Here is a 19,043-nt window from a genome sequence, read left to right as displayed (position 1 = left end):
AAATAGTTCTAAGAAATTTTAACTTGATAAATGAGCAGTGTTTTGCAATACGAGCAGTATATCATGCCAAACATCGCATGGTCACAACTAGTTCTTTTTCTCTTTCTCTCTCTCTGCTCTGATACAAAGTACTTTGGATTAAAAGTGGAAAGAATTACTCTTACAAACTAAGATTTTACTGTATATATACACCAGATATTGGTGCATCTAATTTCATAAAACACTGCTGGTCATAAAAGATCAAATAGACACCAACACAATCACAGTGGGTAGCCTCAATACCCTACTTTCACAAATATACAGGTCAACTAAACAAAAAATCAACAAAGAAATATCAGAGCTGAACTACACCTTCAAATGAATGGATTTAATAGATATATACAAAGTATTCTACCCTATTACAACAGAACATGCATTCTTCTCAGCACCATACAGAATTTTCTCCAAAATAGAACACTAATCCATTTAACCTGGTTTAAAAATAAAAAGAATTGAAATAATTCCATGTATACTATCAGATTATAGCATGTTGAAACTAGAATTCAATTGCAAAAGAAATCACAGACATTTTACAAACACCTGGACATTAAATATGTGAACACTTAATGGACAGAAGAAATCAAATAATTCCTAGAATCAAATGATACTGCCAGTGCAACATACTAGAACCTATGAGACACAATGAAAGCAAGTCCAAGAGTTGATTATTGTGAAAGCTAACATTAGAAGAACAGCTGGGGGTTTAACTCAGTGGTTCTGCTGCCTGCCTCACAAGGGCAAGGTCCTGAGTTTGATCCCCAGTACAAAAAAATAAAAAAGCTCTTGTGCAGCAAAGGAAACAACCAAAAGAGTGAAGAGACAATTACCAAATGGGAAAAATATTTTGCCAGCATTTCACTGGACAAAGGACTAATATCAAGAATATATGTAAAAAAAACTCAAAAAATTAGACTTCCTCCAAAATAAAAGACCCAATCAAAAAATGGGCAACCAAAATGAATAGACACTTCTCAGAAGTAGCAGTACAAATGGCCAATAAATACATGAAAAATGCTCATCATTACTGTCCAGAGAAATGCAAATTAAAACTACACTGAGATACCATTTTATGCCAGAGAGAATGGCTATCTTAAAAAAATGCTGGTGAGGATGTTGGGAAAAAAGAACTTTTCTCACCCTGCCGAGGTCCCCAGTCGCGCGGAACACACGCCGAATCAGCCCGCTGCAGACAGACAGGTCTGTGCACGCCCTACCGAGGTCCTGAGCCACTCGGAAGACGCCGAATCAGTCACGCGGAAGACGCCCAATCAGCCCCGCGGAAGACGCCCAATCAGCCCCGCGGAAGACGCCCAATCAGCCCGCTGCAGAAAGGCAGGTCTGTGCACGCCCTACCGAAGTCCTGAGTCAGGCGAAAGACGCCGGATCACGCCGCTGCAGACAGGCAGGTCTGCCCACACCCTGCCGAGGTCCCCAGTCGCGCGGAACACACGCCGAATCAGCCCCCTGCAGACAGGCAGGTCTGTGCACGCCCTGCTGAGGTCCTGAGTCTCGCGGAAGACGCCGAATCAGCCCGCTGCAGACAGGCAGGTCTGTGCACGCCCTGCTGAGGTCCTGAGTCACGCGGAAGACACCGAATCAGCCCACTGCAGACAGGCAGCCACCTGATTCCACATTACCAAGGCGCAGAGGACATCAGACCACCAGACCAAGGTACTGAGTCCCACTGTTCCCGGCCCAGAGGTAGGGGCTTTTGAGCCGTCGTCCCACTGCTCCTGGTCCAGAGGAAGGGGCTTCCCGGTCACCATCCCTCCCGCTGCTCCCAGCCCAGAGGAAAGGGCTTTTGGGCCACCTCCTGTCCCACTGCTCCTGGCCCAGAGGAAGGGGCTTCCGGGCCACCATCCCTCCCACCGCTCCCGGCCCAGAGGGAGGGGCTTCTGAGCCACCATCCCACTGCTCCTGGTCCAGAGGAAGGGGATTCCCGGCCACCATCCCTCCCACTGCTCCCAGCCCACAGGAAAGGGCTTTTGGGTCACCATCCCTACCGCTGCTCCCGGCCCCTGTCCCACCTCACCCCGCTCAGAGGAGGTAATCCGTGCAGGCGCTAACAGCCCCCCCCCCAGTCGAAATGAGAAAACACATAAATAAGTCTCAAAACCAGACTTCCACATCACCTACAGCAACCCCAAAGGGAAATGAGATGGAACCCTCTGATACTCAACCACTTGGACCCACTGAACTGGCAACAAAAGGGGATCTGGAAAAAATGAAATCAGAAATAATTTCTCAGATAACAGGAGAAATTGTGCCCCTAGTGCAAGATATGATTAATAAATCTAGAGAGGAGCTCAGGAACATGATGGAATCCCAACATAAGAAACAAATGGAATCCATAAAACAGATGCAAATAGATTTCCAGGACATGAAAAACTCCATTGAAAGTCTACACAGCAGAATGAGCCAATATGAGGACAGAATTTCAGATATAGAAGATAAGATTGCAATTAGTGACCAGGAAAAGAAAAATTGCTTCAAAATTATAAGGGAACATGAGAAATCAATCCAGCAGCTTCTAGATGATGCAAAAAAGAATACCATAAGACTGATTGGGCTCAATGAAGAAACAGGAGAGAGTGCAGATGACATAAAAAAATCTCTTCACAAAAATAATGGGAGAAAACTTCCCAAGCAGGGGAAAAGAGCTTGACATACAGATAAGTGAGGCATATAGGACTCCAAATAGCCTTGATAAAAAAAAAATCTACGCATAGGCATATAATTGTTAAGATTCCAGAAACACAACAGAAGAACAAAGTTCTCCAAGCAGTCAGAGAAAAGAAACAAATCACATACAAAGGAAAGCCCATCAGAATCACAGCAGACTTCTCAACACAAACCATCAAGGCAAGAAGAGCTTGGAGTGACATATTCCAAGCCCTAAAAGAAAACAGCCTCCAACCCAGATTGATGTACCCTGCAAACCTATCTTTCAAAATTGATGGAGAAATAAGATACTTTCATGACAAAGAGCACCTTAGGAACTTCGTGAATACCAAACCAGCACTCCAAAGAATTTTACACAATAGCCTAGGAACAGACATTGAGGATGACAACCCCAGGAAGCAAAGCAGAATGAACCCATCTGGCATGCCAAGAAATTAAATGTAGAGGGGGAGAACCCAACAAAAAGAAAAAGTCATGGCAATGACAAGTCAATACGATTCAGTTATAACCATCAATGTTAATGGTCTCAATTCACCAATCAAAAGAAATAGACTGGCAGAATGGGTCAAGAAGCAAAATCCAACAATATGCTGCATACAAGAAACACACTTAATTCAAAAGGAAACTCACAGACTGAAAGTTAAAGGGTGGAAAACAATACTCCATGCAACAGGAACCCGAAAAAAAGCAGGAGTAGCTATCCTCATGACAGATCAAGTAGATTTCAAACCAACACTAATTAAGAGAGATGAAGAAGGACGCTACATCCTTATAAAGGGAAGAATCCAAGAGGAAGAGATGACAATCATAAATATCTATGCACCAAGAACTTTTCTACATTTTTGGTGGGAATGTAAACAGTACAACTACTGTGGAAATCAGTGTGGAGATTTCTCAAAAAATTAAAAACAGAAATTTCATTTAACCCACTATTAGCCTACTAAGTATCTTTCCAGGAGGGTTAAAGACATCAGATTACAGGGATACATGCATCCGCATGTTTGTAGCAGCACAATTTATAATAACTAGATCTTGGAAATGGTGTATAGGTCCACCAAAAGATGAATGGATAAGGAAAATGTGTTATTTATACACAGTGAAATACTACACTGCCATAAAGATAGGCATTCATGGGTAAAAGGATGCAACTTTAGAATATGTTAAATGAAATAAATCAGACACACAAGCTTAAATATTGCATGGTTTCCCTTACATGAAAAACATAGATAGACAGACAGATAGATAGATAGATAGATAGATAGATAGATAGATAGATAGTCAAACCTTTGGTTTGTGAGCATAATTCATTCTGGAAACATGTTTGTAGTCCAAAGCATTTGTAGATCAAAGCAAATTTCCCCATAAGAAATAATAGAAACACAGATGATTTGCTCATAACCCCAAAATATTCATATAAAAATAATTACAATATTATAATATGATACAAAATATAAAGAAAAATAATCAAATTAACCTGCACTTACCTTTGAAAACCTTTGTGTCTGGTGCAAAGGAGATGAGAGAGGAGGGTTTGCTGGGCATGGTGGTGCATGCCTGTAATTCCAGCACTTGGGAGGCTGAGACAGGATGATTACAGTGAGTTTGAGGCCAGCCTGGGCTACATAGTGACTTCAAGGCCAACCTGAATTACAGACCTTATCTCAAAAACCGGGAGGAGGAGGAGGAGGAGGAGGAAGAAGAGAGAAAGGAGGGTTATTGTGTAAAATGACTTTCACTATCACTAACAGAATCACTGCTATCTATTGGCTCAGTGGAATCTTTGTTCATGCAACTTTAACAAGGGGCCTATCCAATGAATCTTACTTTTATCTCCTTTTGAGGACTCATGGAAATATGACATTAAATTGTCACTAAACAGATTCATCATTCAAACTACTACAGTCTTATTTGGGTAGTACTTTTCTATAAAATTTTGCATTGTTTCCCACACTTTACACATCTCCCTAACCTCATTTGAAGTGAGGGATTCCTCTACTTTCTTCCTTCCTCTTGTGCAGATGAGACACCCTCCATAAACTCTTGCTGTTGGGAGGTATCACCCACAATCCCAAGGGCGGAGAGGGGAGAGAGGAAGAGGAAGAAAGTATTGGCTCAGTTGTGATCATGTGACATTCAACTCAGATACTCCTCATATTGTAAGATACTACTCTTTTATCAAGTTAAAATGTATTAGAAATCTTTGCTTGTCTTGTGAAACTACCAGAGCAAGTTACTTGCAATCCAAGGTTTTATTGTATGTGTGTGTGTGTATGTATATATACAAATAAAAAGCAAAGTAGAAGAACATAAATAGAAGTAGGGAGAAGTTCTAATACTTCCCCAAATTACATATTATGATATTTCAGAAATATTTTAATTTTTATATGCTAATTTGTTTCATTTATACATGTTAGTTCATTGAAAAGAAAGTTTCATGCTATTATCATTTGTTTCTTCTTCATTAGTCTTTTTGTTCTGTATCTTGTACTCTGAGTAACTCCTTCAAAGATAATGGTACACAGTATATTAACTATTATTATTGTCATTATTTTGTTATAAAATTTTGATTTAATTTTCATAAAAAGAATCAAAGAGCTAGTTCTTTGAGAGAATAAGCAAAATGGACAAACCCTTTACCAAACTTACCAAAAGAAGAAAAGAAAGAGCAACATCAATGCAATTAAATGAAAAAGTGAAGTCACAGTAGACACCATTGATACCCAGAAGATTAGCAACTACTATGAAAAACCATGCTCCAACAAATTGGAGAATCTTGAAGGAACAGATAGATTCCCAGACACATATGAATTATAAAAACTTAACCAAGAAGACATTAAAATCTAAACAATCCAATAACAGAGAATGAAATTGAAGCAATAATTTAAAAAACTACCAAGAAAAGCCCAGGACCTGATAGATTCACCACTGAATTCTACAAGAGCTTCAGGGAGGGTCTAATGCCAGTATACCTCAAACTAATGAAACTGAAAGAGGAAGAGGACTGCAAAATTCATTTCTGGAAGCCAGGATCACTCAGTCTCCAAAACCAGACAAAGACTCAAAACAACAACAATAACAGGCCAAACTCTTTAAGGAACATAGATGCAAAAATCCTCAAAAAGATATTGGCAAATAGATTACAAAAAATAATCACAAAGTAGGGTTCATGAATAAGCAGGGTTCCTTCCAAGAATGCAAGGATGGTTCTATATATGCAAATCAATATATGTAATACAAAACATAAACAGAGGCAAGGACAAAAATGGCATGATCATATCAATAGAAGCAATAAAAGCTTTTGACATCCATTCACGACTTTAAAAAATATTCTGAAGAAAATAGATATAGAAGGATCTCATCTCAAGCTGATGAGTCATTTATGACAAATCCATGGAAATATCATATTAAATGCAGAAAAACTAAACACTTTTCCTCTAAAATCAGGAACAAGGCAAGGATGTCCACTATTACTACTCTGAAACATTAGCCAGAACAATTAGGCAAGAGAAAGAAATAGAAGGGATATATATAGGAAAAGAGGAGTCAAAATATTATTTGCCAATGATATAATTCTTTACATAGGAGATTCAAAAAATTCTACCAAAAACCTCAACAATTAAAAACCAGATTCAGCAATGTAGTAGGATTCAAAATCAATACACAAAACTCAGTAGCCTTCCTAAGCACCAATAAGGAATCCACTGAGAAAGAAGTTAGGGAAACAATACCATTTCTAATAGCATCAAGAAAAATAAAATACTTAGGAATCAACCTAACCAAGGAAGTGAAAGACCTCTACAATGAAAACTACAGTACTCTGAAAAAGGAGATCGAAGAGGATATCAGGAAATGGAATTCTTATGAAACCATAAGAGACTGAGAATAGCAAAAGTAATCCTGGGTAACAAGAGCAAAGTAAGAGGTGTCACAATCCTGGATTGGATGTTATATTACAAAGCTACAGTGATAGAAAACAGTATAGTACTGGCAAAAAATAAAAATAAGAAAATGAAAGAAAGAAAGAAAAGAAAAGAAAAGCCATGTGGATCAATAGAACTGAATAGAGGATGTGGAAACAACCCCAGATACATTCAGTCATCCAATTTTTGACAAAGGGGCCAAAAACAATGCTGGAAGAAAGATAGCAGAAGATTAAAGCTGGACCCATATCTCTCACTATATACTAAACTAAAATCAAAATGGATAAAAAAGTAAATATGAAAACAAAAAAGTTAATCTGCCAGAAGATAAAATAGGTAAAACACTTGAAGACAGGCAAAGGCAAGGACTATCTGAACAGAACCCCAACTACACAAAAACTTACATCAAGAATCAACAAACGGAATTCTATCAAATTGAAAAGCTTCTGCACAGCAGAGTAAACAACGAAAAGAGTGACAAGACAAACTACAGAACGGAAAAAAATTCTTTTGCCAGTTACTCATAGGTCAGAAAACTAATATCTAGAATATATAAAGAACTAAAAAAAAAATGAGACTCCCCTAAAATAAAAGATTAAATTAAAAATAGGCAACTGAAATGAACAGGCATTTCTCAGAAGTACAAATGGCAATAAATACATTAAAAAAAGTTCAACATTGCTGACCACTAAAAAATGCAAATCAAAACAATACTGAGATTCCATCTTACTCCAAAAAGAATGGCTAGCATCAAGAAATCAAATAATAACAAATTCTGGCAAGACTGGGGGGGGAAAGGAACACTTCTACATTGTTGGTGGGAATGCAAACCAGTACAACTACTATGAAAATCAGTATGGAGATTCCTCAAAAAACTAAGAATAGAAATACCATTCAGCCAAGTGATTCCCCTCCTGGGCAGCTTTCCAAAAGAGTTAAAAATATCATGTTACAGTGATATATGCATGCCCATGTTTTTAGCAGCATAATTAAAAATCGCCAAATCTTGGAAGTGGCCTGTATGTCCATGGACAGATGAATGGACAAAGAAGATGTGATTTTTTTTTCCAAAATTGAGTACTACTGTGCTATATAAATAGAGTCATTTGTATGAAAATGGATGCATCTTGAGACCATAATGTTAAGTGAAATAAATCAGACACACAAGCTTAAATATCACATGGTTTCTCTTAAGTGAGAAATTCAAAGTATAAATAAATTAAAAGGCAAAACTAAAAGTAGATAAAATATTGGTCTCCAATACCCCTCCCCCAAAAAGATGAAATGAAACAGAGAGATAGATCTAAGGGACCAAGAGATGGAGGTCGGGGGGCACTAAAAAGAATTAAGATGTATCGTGTACATGTATCAACTCCCAACAGTGAGTTTAATCCTTATGTACCACAAGCACATACTCAGAGTAAAAAGAAAAATGCCTCAAGTGCTGGGAGCAAGGCTGGCCAGCTTCTCCCTTGTGGAGCTGGCCTGCAAGTAGTGAGCTGCACTCACAGAGCGAGAAGTGGGCAACACCCCTAGGGGTAGCATCCTGGCCACACCAAAGGGCATCTGTACCAGACTGACTAAAGCACTTCCCAGACTGTACTCATGATAGGGCATGTGCTCTTTCTCGATGATAGATCAAAGTACTTTCCTTTTCTTCTCAGCATCTCAGAGCCCAACACCCCATACCAGGCAAAGGTTCAGAGAAATGACACATGGCTGGATAATTCAAGAATGATAGTCACTCACTTTTCCTTGGCCCCCAGGAGTCCTTACTATTGATTTCACAAACTTGCTTGCCTGGGGTTTCATAAACTTTAGCCTGGGGTTACCCATGATGTTTTTGAACCACTTATTCTCTTTTAGAAATTCATGTCATATTGATCCACAGGATTAGCTTCTCTGAGATCTCCAGCCCTAATGAAAGTTATAAATTTGAAAGGGACTCAAGCTATTCATATGCTTATTATTGAGCCAGGTGCTCTGGAAAAATGAATTTTATTCATTTAAGAAATATATATTTCACACCTCCTATGTGCCAGGCATTGTTCTTAGGGTTAGGAACACTGTAACAACAACAGTCAAAACCAGTAATGAAGCTTATGTGGGATGGGGAATGATGAATCATAGAAAAAAACCAAATATATAATGCATCAGTGGTGTTGAGAGTGGTAAAGAAAATAAAGTAGGACAATGGAGCAGAGACAGAGGCAGGAGTGGGTGCTCCATCAGTTGGACAGGGTGGTCAGGGAAGGCTTTTCAGAGGCAGTGACATTGGAGCTGAGGAAGCCATGTGGATGCAGGGGTGGCTACAGGGGCAGAGCACTCTGGGAAGAAGAAACAGTAACCATGGAGCTCTAAGGGTAGGTGCTTCTCAATTGTACCCAGAGGACTTTGATCCACAGAGGTGACTGAGTGGTGACTTGGAGAAGTGAATGCCATTAAAAGTAGAGCCTGTTAGAGTTCCCAGGAGGAAGGGGCTGGCCAGGCCAGGCCATGTGGAAAGCACTCTGCTGATCAGGAGGCAGAAGCAGGCGAAAAGGTCCAGAGCCTCCATTGGGGTTTCTGCAAAAAGACAAGGCAGGACAGGGGAAATGGCTTGAGGCTGGTGAGTTGGAGTCCTGTCAGTGGAACCTGGGATATAGGGGGTGTTTCTAGTTGCCACTACATGCCCATGGGTGGTTTAGAGCAGGGGAAATAAATACTGGCTCAGGATATGCAAGTTAGATAAGAAGATGGTTCAGAGTGTAAGTGCTAGCCAGTTTTCCATCACTATAACAAAAAACTGAGATGATCAGTTTATAAAGAGAGGAGGTTTATTTTGACTCACAGTTTCAGTCCGTGGTCAGTTGGGCCCATTGCTTTTGGAGCTATGGTGAGGAACACATGTAGAGCAAAGCTGCTCATCTTATGGGAAGAAAGAAAAAAAACAGGAAAAGAAGGGGCCAGGTCCCAACATCCCCTTTGAGAACCTGCTGCCAATGAACAAAAGACTGGACCATACCCCTTAGGTTTCCATGACTTCTCGACAGTGCCAAGCTGGGCTCTGAGCTTTGAACCGTGGGCCCTTGGGGAACATTGGAGATCCACACCTCAGCAGTATGGGATCTGGTTCGCTACAGGAATGGAACTTTGACCATTTGTCTCTGTGATTGGCAAATGTTAAATAGAGAAGAATCCAGGACCTAAAAAAACATAGAACATGACCATACAGGGCCTTTCAGATCAAGTTAAAATTCCTGCTCTGTGCAAGCAGGATGTACCTGGGATGAGGCAGAAATCCTCTCCTTATCACAGACCAGGTCACCAACCATAGGGCCTGGTGTGATGGTCACAGCACTCACCCTGTGTGGACAGTTTTTGTTAAAGTTCCTAACTATGTCCTCATTTCTTTTGGCCCTATCTCTGTGGCATTTTGTATAAACAGTTATAAGTTTAATCTGACTGATTCTAGTGTTAACAAGTTTTACCTTTTTATTCAAATCCTATTTTTGTTACTCTCCCAAGAAAAACAACAGCAGAACTTGTGCCAAGGGACTTTCTAGAAAAAGATGTTCAACTGCTAAGATGTCAAGGAGAGACATTGTTTCTCTCTGTCATTAAACTTTCGTTGCATGGAAGGAGGTTTCAAGAGATTGTTGCTTACTCATGTACAAGGGTGAGTTAAAGTTCATTTTACACACCTACAAATGCTTTTGCAACGATTGAAGAGTCTATCATACAGCTAGCCAGCTGACCAGCTCTCTCTGTCTCTCTCTCTCTTCACTTATTTTCACCATAACTGAAAACCACAGCAGTCACTCAGATGCAAGGAGTAGGAACAGCAAGAACTAATGTTTGAATCTTGGGAAGGGAAAATATTGTTTTCCCTTTGTACTTTCTAGCTTCTTTAATCTGCTGAGAGCTGAACTGGTAAAATGAGCAATGTTTTCTCTGGAGGAAAAGGACACTGTCAGTCACAGATTCCATAACTGAAAGCTTCACATTTCACTCATTCAATAAATCTTCATTGAGCATTTGCTGTTTACTTAACATGCAGAGGACACAGTGCTGAATGAAACATACTAGATTGGCCTCATGATGTATTAGGCCAGTTGAGGATGATATTCCAAAACACAAATCAAAACACCCAACTTCTTACATAATTACAAATTGTGCTAAGTATCAGAGGGGCAAAGTGAAAAGAGGAGAATATAATTTAGACCACAGAGGAAGCATCTATGGAGGCCTTTTGGAAGATGTCATTAGAACTGGGACATCAACAATGAGTAGGAATCCCCACTTATCTGTGGCTGTAAACCCATCCCAAACTGGAAGGCATAAAACAATGCTATTTTATTATGCTAAAACAAATTCCATAGGTCGCACATGGGGCATGGCGGGGATGACTTATCTGTGCTCCACAATGTTCAGGGTCTCAGCCAAGAAGACCTGAATGTCAAACAGTTGGGGGCTGAAGGGCCTGGAATTTAGCTCAGTGGTGCCACCGCCTGCCTCACAAGCACAAGGTCCTGAGTTTGATCCCCAGTTCCAAAACAAAAATCAAACAGCTGGGGCCTGGAATCGTTTCTAGTCTCCCTCACTTAGATTTATGGTACTCTAGGGGGCTGAAAAGTGATTCCAAAAAGATATGTCCAAGTCCTAACCCTGGTACCTGTGAATATGAAATCCTTATTTGGAGAAAGGGTTTTTGCAGATGCAGCTCAGTTAAGGTTCTCAAGATGAGGTCATCCTGGATTTATAGGGGGCCTCAAATCCAACAACCGTGTCTTTATAAGAGAGGGAAATGTAAGTAGAGGAGATGCAGGGGGAGATGGCTACAGAGATTGAAGTAGTATATCCAGAGGACAAATGTGTGGGAGCAAAAACCCTTCCCCTACCCACTTAGATTCAGAGGCTGGAGGCTTCAAAACAAATTGGTAAAAGACAAATGAAGAGAAAAACAGTTTACATGTGGAGGAAACTTGTAGGGGGAAGGGTTGTTTTAGCAAGATTTGTTTATATGGATCCAAGTCAGTTCCTCTCCCAGTTGCTCCCTCTCTTCCTCCTTCCCTCCCTCCTTCTTTGCAGTACTTAGGATTGAACTCAGGGCCTTCACACTGACCTACATTCCTGCCAATCCCCCTTTGCTTCCTGGAGATGGGGTCTCACTACATTGCCCAGACCAGACGTAAACTTGCAATCTTCCTGTGTCTATCTCCGGAAGCACTAAGGATCATGGCCTATCATGCCCAGATTTAGCTCTCACTTTTGGTCTCCAGGGACAATGGTTGCTGTTCTTCTCCTACTATGGGAAAAAGGAGAGGGAACCACTTCACCAAGGGAAATTCATATCTTGCCTTTAGGCAGAAAGAGGACAGGGAGAGGGCTTCTCTTACATCTTCTGTTTCTGAATTGCCTTTAGCTCGAGTATCCTTATGCCAAGGAGGCACATCCTGGTCCACTTCAGAAGCAGGCCACGGATGGCCAGCAACCACCAGAAGCTAGGAGACAGGCATGGAATGGTTTCTCCCTCAGAGGCCCCAGAATGAACCAACACCTTTGACACCCAGATTTCAGACTTCTGGCTTCCAGACTGCATGGGAATAAATTTTGGTTCTTTTAAGCCCTCAAGTCTGTGGTAATTTTGACATTGGCCACAGAAGTGAGGCCTAGGCCAGATGAAGTGATACAGGTGGCCTCTGAGCTCCAGCTTGGCACAGCCTGGCACCTGGGTTCTGAGCTGCAGCTCCCCAAGAGCAAGTGTCCATAGGCACAGCCTTCCAGAGACCAAGCAAGAGGCTGCAAGGCCTCTGCTTTCCTTGCCTCAGAAGTCAGGCAGTGTCACTGCCACCATGTAGATTCAAGGAGGGGGATAAAGACCCCATCTGTCCATTACAGACACATCAGGGACTTATAGTCATATTTTACAACCTCCTCAAGGAGTGAGCCATTTGGAGGAGGGAGGAGAGCAGAGCCACATGTGACCGTCTAGATTAATTAAAATGAAATAAAGCAAAATTCAGTACCTCAGTCACACTTGCCACATTTCAAGCACTCACTGTTACATGGGGTTCATGGCTATCGTATTGGTGAGCACAGATACAGGACATTTCCATCATGGCAGAAGGCTCTACTGGACAGGCTCCCTGAGACAGAGGAAATACAAAGGCAAAGACTGAGTTGGAAAAAAATCAGCTCCTAAAATGAACAGGAAAGGCTGGCTTTAAAGACTGGTCCTGTGGCTGAATTTGCTGCTGCATGTCCAGTGCCTAACACATGGTAGGCCCTAGCACATAGTAACTCCTCACAAGGTATCTGTGGGATGAAGGAATGAATGTACGGGGCTCAGTATAGCATGGGTATCAAGCTAGAGAAATGAAGCCTACAACAAGATGGAAGAAGGAGCAGAGGGTCAGATCACACAGGGCCTTTCTCACATTTTATGGAGTTTATTTTTTCCTCTAAGTAAAATAGAACCTTAATGTTTTGCTTTTGATTTTAAATATTTATGAGAGGCCCAAGAAGAAAACAACTGCATTATGGTTAGGTAGTGTATCTGTTAGCAAAAGATTCATGGCAAGAGACAGAAATAAAATATAACCAAGGCTTAATTCAATGTGGAGTAATTTCTCTCTCAGGTCACATATCGGCAGGCTGAGGTGGTGGCTTCAGCATCACCAGGAGACTGTGCTCCTGTTGAGACTTCCACCTCGTTTTCCAAGCCATTGTATTTTCTCTCCAGCCAGGAGAAAGGAGAAGAGGGGAGGAGGAGAAGACCCACCACCCTTCCTATCCAGGATGACCTCATCTTGCGGTCCTCAATGACATCTGCAGAAAACTCTCTAAATAAAGTCACATTATAGTACCAGGGGTTAGAACTTGGACATCCTGCATTTTAAGAGTACTTCTCAGAAAGTTGCACATAAAACTTCTACTACATCCTACTGGGCAGTTCTTCCTCACAGGAGCTCACCTATCTTACAAGAAAGGCCGAGATTTACCATCTTTAGGGAAATGTGGGATCAACTAAACAGAGCTTAGGACTGTGGTAGGAGGAGGGACAGATGTGAGGAGCCGTAACTATGGACCCCTGACCCAGTCACTTGCACAGTGCTTTCCTAGTAGATTTGGAGGTGAGGGCACTGGTCTTATCCATGATCTGTCACCAGCACCTAGCCTGATGCCCAGCATATAATGACTTACCATTGATGGTGCTGAATTACACACTTGCTCAATTTTAAGGTTGTTTTCAAATCTCAACATCATTTTTAGATTTATTTCCTAATAGCCATACTTTCCTCCCACTGCTCTGTTGAAAGCATTGGGGATTTTTCCAGCCTTCACTAGAAAAACTTGGTGCATCTTCTAGAAATAAAACAAAAGTGTGGAGATCTCCCAGAAACACACACACACACACACCCATGTCCTGAATTATCAACTCCCAATTTCAACCTTGAGCCTCTAGCAATTTTCCACTTTCACTGAGTATTCCCACATGTTCAGCACCAGGTGAAGGCATCACTCCTGGGAAGCTGTGATTCCCTGTATTTGCCTGTCTTTCCAATTTTCAGGGTAGTGCTTTTCTATATGGTTGCAATTCACACATAGCTCTAAGAGGAATTGTCAATTTTGATTTTGTTTGGCCTTTTCTGTTGTTGAGAAGATATTTAGGAAGGGGGTAGACTGGGATGGGGAAATATAGAAAGAGAGAAAAGGTGAGGGAGGGTAAGGAAGCACAGGGCCCACAGAGGAATAAAGAGGCTCAAGAACCAGGAGTTTGCGCTTTCCTGTGTTCACACCAGGCCTTGTTTCTGGCCAAGGAATCCTTCCACTGGCCAGCAACATCCTGCTTCCATCTCCAGCCTGGTGGTGAGCAACTCTGATTGTTCACCAGATTTTGCTGGGGAGCTGCTGCAACTGCCTGTACCCAGGTGTGCCCCAGTTAAAAACACTCTAGAGCAGTGATGGCAAACCTTTTAGAGCTTTCAATGATACAGACAGCTGCTGTGGCTGAACATGTACCATAGTTCACCACCACTGCCCTAGGGGATCTAAAGTGTAGCCGAGAACTTTACATTAGTTTTCCTTCAGAGACAAGTGGCTTCCTGAGGCCTAGGGCATAAACACTCCCACCCCTCTTCACTCCAGATGAACAAACAGAATATGCAGATGCTGGCAGCAGGAGGCCTGGAGCCCAGTTTCTTCTCCACAAGAAAGGGGACAGTGAGCTGAAGATGACTACAAGTGACACAGTGAGCCTGGAAATCTGCATTATCTCTGCACTCTCTCCCCTTCCCCTCTGTTCCTTGCTGGGAAAGACCCTTCCCCACCTGCACCTGATGAGGTGTTGATTTGAGGCAAATGGGCCCCTCCATCTCCTCAGAGGTAATTTGAATGAATCCTTTCTTCTTTTTACCCAAGGGTGAGCAGGTGAACCACAGCATGTGCGCCTAAGCGGCTGGAAACACTGGGAGCTTGCAGAAACCGGCCCTTGGAGACCCGCTCCATCAGTCTGTGCTTTAACACGGTGCCCAGGTGATTTCTAAAGTTTGGAAGCACTGATGATTGGCCCTCCTGCCATCCTGTGCCTCCAACTGTGGTTGCCTCATGAAGCAGATGATGCCCTGGGAAGTATGTGAGCTGAGCCTGGCACCCTAGTGACCAGCAGTGTTGGTAGCAAAGTCCACAGCACCAGCATGGAGGCCCCCACTGGGATTCCCTGAGGGGAATGTGCTTCCAAGGGAGAGAATTAGGTCTTCTGACAAGGAAGCAGCCTGGGCCCAACACAGTATATACTGGGGTCATGAGTCCCAGGGCTGTACTTGAGCTGAGCACGGTGGTGTACATTTGTAATCCCAGAATTTTGGGAGGCTGTGGGAGGAGGATTGCAGGTTTGAGCTCAGCCTGGACAACCTGGCAACTTAGCAAGACCCTGTCTCCAAATACAAGATTTTTAAGGTGAGGGTGGGGGTCCCGGGGAGCTGGAACTGTAGCTCAGTGTGAAGACCCTGGGTTCAATCCCAGTACCACAAATGAGAGAGAGAGAGAGAGGATATACTTTCTAGGCATGGTGGTGCACACTTACAGTACTAGCTGTTTAGGAGGCAAAGAAGAATCATTTGAGCCCAGGCGTTCAAGGTCACCTTGGCAACATACCGCCCTGTATTTTTAAAAAACAAAAAAAACAGCAAGGTAAACTTGAGCAAGCACCAAGAGGTAGGGTTTGAAGCAGGCCAAAGGGACTTGGGCTGAAAAGCAGTTAAAACTAGAGCAGGTAGGGCCGGGGATTTACCTCAGTGGTTCTGGCACCTGCCTCCCAAGCACAACGTCCCGAGTTCGATCCCCAGTACCAAAAAAAAAAATACTACAGCAGGTGGAATGAACATTAGAAGTGATGAAATGCAGGAGACCGGAGATAAAGCCTGTCTGGGGAAAGAGGAGCATGTGGTGAGGGCTGGTGGCTGGGACAGGAAGGCCAAGGGCAGAGCCCTGGAGAGGAAGTGGAACCGGTGGTCCTGAAGACCGACTCCCTGGGCGATTTGGATGCTGTCCTCACCTTGGCTTATCCCTTACCTCTAAAGCTTTGCCTGGTTCCTTCCCCCACACAATCTCTGATCTCTGCACTCTGTTGCTATGGACTGAATGTTTGTGTCCCCACCTCCATGAACTCTCTATGTTGAAATCCTAACCCCTAGTGGGATGGTATCACCAGGTGGGACTTTGGTCAGAAGGGTGGAGACCTCATGAAAGGGCCTAATACCCTTATAGGAAGAGCCAGATGAGCTTGCTGTCACTATCTTCAACCTGCCATGTGAGGAGATAGCAAGAGTTATCTGCACAAAAGGAAGACAGCCCTCATCAGACATCTGATCTTCCCGCGGCTTGATCTTGGACTTGCCAGCCTTCAGGACTGTGAGAGATGAAAGTTCAAGCCAATCCATGGTCTATTTGTTAAAGTACTCTGAGCTGACCAACACAGTTGTGGAATAAATATGCATAGGCATTTTTCTGGAACTTTACTACTATTCTCCAAGACCAGAGCACAAAGAAAGTGCAGGTAGGGTATGGCAACTAAATGCTTAAATTTTGTAGTCCCATGGAGCTGAATTCCATTCTCAGCTCTGCTACTTACTAGCTGGTGACTTTGGGCAAATCAGCTGATCCCCTTGGGGTCCTTCCTAACCTACAAAATAAGAACAGAAAGCACTTTATAAGGATAAATGCCAAGAGCCTGTGAGGCAAAGAGTGTTACATCACACTGAGATACCATACATATTCAGATATTATTTAATATGTATATGGTAGGCTATATATAAGGAGTTGGGTCTGATTCTTTTTTTTTCTTTTTTCTTTGGTACCTGGGATTGAACTCAGGACCTTGTGCTTGCAAGGCAGGCATGGTGCCACTGAGCTAAATCCCTGGCCCAGATCTGATTCTTTCTTTCTTTGAGGATTGTTCAGCTTCCCAGTACCTGTGTTGGCACAATGCTAAATGAGAGTAAGAACACTTGAAAAGTAAAATAAACCAAGTCAATGTGTAGATGTAGATCTAAACAGAGAATGCAAAAATATGTGGTACAATTGGGGTATTTTGAAAATGGACTGTTGATTTTGTGAGGTATGATAATGGCATGGCAGTTATGACACAGTGTCAAGGTGATTCTCATGCAGACTAAAGTCTGAAAACCACTGTCCTAGAAAAACATGGTATACAGTTAGGTATCAGGTTTAGCTGCGAGTAACCGAGACCCAAGATAAACAGTTAAAGTACATATCAAGTTTTTTGTTCCACCAAAGATGACTAGAGGTGGGAGGTCTTGGATGCTTCAAATGTCACTTTTACTCTATCCTTGCCATAAAACCTCAGGCTTATTTTTTTAAATAACTGGTGAAATTCCTGTTATTACATTCTGGGCATGAGGGAAAAGTTGGAGGTGAGGAAAAGCAAAGTAGGTGACTCACCTTCTAAACACATCCGCAGATGCCCAGTGGCTTCTGCTTACAATTCATCTGCCACCCCTAGTTGAAAGGGAGGTTGGGAATTAACAGTGGGTGATATCGTCACTCCCAATAAAACCAGAGAAGCCAAGGAGAATGGATGTTGGAAAGAACTAGCAGCCTCTAAAGCTTCCTGGAATGGAATCAGTCATCAATTAAAAACCTTTGAGAACATTATTCTGAAATAGCTCTTTATTAACCATGTATTAAAAAACCATCTTTGATTTGTTAGATGAAAGTCTACATCCTTGCTGTAGGCAAACGTCTTTGCTTACTTTTATTATCAGAATTGCCATTTATTGGAATACATGCAGTTTATCTCACATAGATAGAGGGCAACCAGTGTCATACACAGTTCCCAAAGAGGATGATTTGTAATGTATATGAAACCAATAAATAAAAACATCCAGGGCCAGGCATTTAGCTCAGTGGTTTTGCCACCTGCTGCACAAATGCAAGGACCCGAGTGCGATTCCCGGTACCAAAACAAAAACAAAAACCAAACATCCATTCTCTACAGGAGTGTAATTCCTGTCTTGGAAATGCATGCTAAGGAAGTGATTCAAGGGCAGAAACTATGTTCAAAGGTGAAATGACTGTTATCTATAACAACAATAAATAAATAGAGGAGGGAAGGAGGGAAGGAGGGAAGGAAGGAAGGAAGGAAGGAAGGAAACAAAAGAAAGTTAAGCAGTTTACAACCCAAATGTCCTACAGTAAAGGAAAGGCTGAGTGAATTATAGTATGGCCACTACATAGCCATAGAGAAGTACCAACATGGCAAAGTGATTGTAAATATGCTGGCGATGGGAAAAAAGACAAAAGGTATAATGTGTATGCACATAAGATAAAAGAGCATTCTGAGAACTATAATGGTTTTGTCAGGATGTTAGGATTATGCATATAAATTGTTTCTGTTTAATTTCCTTTATTATTCTAAAGGAAGTAATAACAATGGCAAAACCAAAAAATTAAATATATTACCCCAGGCTTCTATGATTTTTCCTCAGATGCTGGTCTTCTGGATGATTGAACTCAAGATGCTCCCGTAAGGAGGAGGGCGAGACTGGGGTCAGGCAAATGGCCCTCTTGTGGTTTTCCCTGCAAGATGGGCTCCTACTCTGTGTGCGTCTCTGGAGGGAAGCTCAGCCTGCTATGCATCGACACAGTAACGTCTTCCTGGCAGTGGGACATTTACAACCACCTTCTCATTCTCCTTCGCCAAAGTTTCCTCATAATCAGTGTCATGAAGCTAGAAGCCAATTGTCCCAATTAAGATGTAGATTTGTGGACACCCAAAAAGAACACAAAAATATAAGTGCAAGGACCCGAGTTCAATCCCCGGTACAAAAAAAAAAAAAAAAATATATATATATATATATATATATATATATATACATACATACACAGAACTTCCTGCTA

The 19,043-nt window shown here is 42.0% G+C and overlaps 1 long non-coding RNA gene across 2 annotated transcripts; it reads left to right on the top strand.

Moving 5' to 3' along the window:
* The first annotated feature begins 1,540 nt into the window (after window positions 1–1,540).
* Window positions 1,541–19,016, top strand: LOC101714547 (uncharacterized). 2 transcript variants are annotated; one of them, XR_015448057.1, is made up of 4 exons: window positions 1,541–1,710; window positions 10,149–10,299; window positions 14,772–16,680; window positions 18,632–19,016. It is a non-coding gene; the product is annotated as an uncharacterized LOC101714547 (long non-coding RNA). The 2 variants fall into 2 exon arrangements; XR_015448058.1 differs by lacking the exon at window positions 10,149–10,299 and having other exon boundaries at window positions 1,559–1,710.
* Window positions 19,017–19,043: the final 27 nt, after the last annotated feature.

The sequence above is a fragment of the Heterocephalus glaber genome, unplaced genomic scaffold, assembly GCF_053883595.1.
Source record: "Heterocephalus glaber isolate CG9 unplaced genomic scaffold, H.glaber_assembly_v1.0 deba00001788, whole genome shotgun sequence".
NCBI lineage: Eukaryota > Metazoa > Chordata > Mammalia > Rodentia > Bathyergidae > Heterocephalus > Heterocephalus glaber.
This window is presented reverse-complemented; position numbering and strand designations above follow the sequence as displayed.